Here is a 2,407-nt window from a genome sequence, read left to right as displayed (position 1 = left end):
TGCTTGTTTATAGTTTGTTTCAGTATGTTTTTGTGCTCATGTTGAGATTGAAGTTTTTACCTGCTTCCTGTTTCTGGCTCCACTGCTACTGTTGCACCTTTGTGTGGAAGAAAACAGCTTTCCACGTTGCTTCTCACTCTGCCAAGTATTGCCAAGAATATATTGACTTCCTCAGTATATAAAAATGAAAGCTGGCGGTAATAATTAGAATGAGAAGTGGCAGAAACTTATTTTCATCAGAGGTGTCAAAATTAACAACTAAAACACCTAAAAAAAGACAAGCTGGGGCTTCCCTAGTGGCGCAGTGGTTGAGAGTCCGCCTGCCGATGCAGGGGACGCGGGTTTGTGCCCCGGTCCGGGAAGATCCCACATGCCGCGGAGCGGCTAGGCCAGTGAGCCATGGCCGCTGAGCCTGCGTGTCCGGAGCCTGTGCTCCGCAACGGGAGAGGCCACAACAGTGAGAGGCCCGCGTACCGCAAAAAAAAAAGACAAGCTGAATTTATGTATAACATATGCTTTGTCATATTGGAAAAGTTTTATATGTTAATCATAATTTTAATCATTTAAAATGAGTATTAATGCTAATATTTTAGCATGTATTATGGAAGCAATAGTTCATTTTTGTGGGAAAAGGATATTTTTGGCATAAATTGCTTATTCACTTGGAAGCATAATTAAGTTAGAACTCTACCACACTTCAAATTACAAAAAAGAAAAAATTTAGATGAGTGAAAGGCTAAATATAAAAATTAAAATATGTAGTAGTGTGTATTAGATTAAATAATTATCAAATTGTTTTAAAAGTGGAAGGAGTATCATTTTATGGCTCAGCATCCAAGTGAAATACCTTCCCATTTACTCCTTATAGTGACAAAATCTAAGAAACAAGTTATAAGTGAATAGGAACAAAACTACTTTTGGTCTGCTTTCGATGGGCAATAGTTCTCAAATAATGCAAGAATTAAGAAACTACTAATATGCAGTATCGTGAACTTTTTACTTTGAATCTCAAGTTTTCTCAGTATAGTAGCTTTGTGTACCTTACCCCCCTTGGTGAAATTCCAACTCAGAATGTTATATATCAATATGGTAAGCACCATCTTTGCCACTGATACGGAATGTACTTGAATCTTGCTAGGCCTGTTTCTCCCACCTTCAAAAAAAGATAGTTCCTTGTCTTTTCTTTTTTTTTTTTGTTCCTTGTCTTTTATTGTGCAGTTTAGTAAGAACACATGTCCCAACCAACAACATATAAAAAGCAGACGAAGTCAGAAAAGCTGTACTAAAAATACATCATTTTATCCTTAGTATTTACTATAGTGTCTGGCATGTAGCAGGAGCTCAATAAATGCTGAAATGAAATGAGACAGTGCCCTCACATTTGTGTCCTAGGGAGGCAGACTAACATTTTCATAAGTCAGTACCAAAATAGATATTATATGTATCAAAATAGGTATTCATTGTAATGGTTCTGAGTTTAGAAGTCTAGGCTAAGCTTATATATATGTATATATGTAAAGACTTTAAGCCCATGTATTAATGACTTAATTTTTATTTAAAGACTCCTGGGAACGGGCTTGTTGTCTGAGTACATCAGATTTATTGATGTGGTGAGAAAGGTCACTCTGGGGGTACAGTGGAATGCCACTGGTGAGAAGAGAAAGGATGGAAGTGTCTCATAAGGTTTGGGTTCCCTTTGAAGGAGGGTCTTAGAATCAGATTGGTACTGTTGCTTACTCTTTCAGAGGCAGGTTAGGAGAAGCAGGGACTAACTATGGACTGGGTGCTGTAATGAGGCAAGGAGAATTCAGCAGTGGGGTATCACAAGTTACGGATGAAAATAGCAAAGCAAAGGGGGCGTCTGTGGTAGGAAAGCAGTAGTCATTCAAAGAGGGGGTTGTTATGTCATTTTACAGCTGCTGCACGACTTTGGGGGAAATATTTCCTGTTAATTTTGCTTCTGGCTTAATCTGTGCCTGTCCTCCCAGCCCGATAATTGGCAGGGTTGCCTTTTTCTTTTTAGTCCAAACTGATTTTGACTCTTTCAGTCCCAAGCAGTTTTTATTCTTTTTTTTTTTTTTTGCGGTACGCGGGCCTCTCACTGTTGTGGCCTCTCCCACTGTCAGTGGCCTCAACCACTGCGCCACCAGGGAAGCCCAGTTTTTATTCTTTAAACGTGCATTTTCTTTTAATCCCCACAATCATCCTAAAGGAATGCTATTACCATCTCTATTTTATAACTGACAAAACAGGTTTAGCAAGTAACTCATCCAAGGCCCAGCCATAGCCAGGGAGTAGCTTAGTAGGGGCTTGTTCATCAGGTCTAAGCACTGTACTGTAGTCATGGGGATGTGCAAGGAATGCCCTGGCTTCCTTTTGAGCCCTACGTTACCATACCTAGATGCAT

This window comes from Monodon monoceros, unplaced genomic scaffold (genome assembly GCF_005190385.1).
Source record: "Monodon monoceros isolate NGI ecotype Baffin Bay Population unplaced genomic scaffold, NGI_Narwhal_1 Super_Scaffold_3, whole genome shotgun sequence".
Lineage (NCBI taxonomy): Eukaryota > Metazoa > Chordata > Mammalia > Artiodactyla > Monodontidae > Monodon > Monodon monoceros.
The sequence above is the reverse complement of the archived record's forward strand: the minus strand, read 5'-3'. Positions refer to the sequence as shown.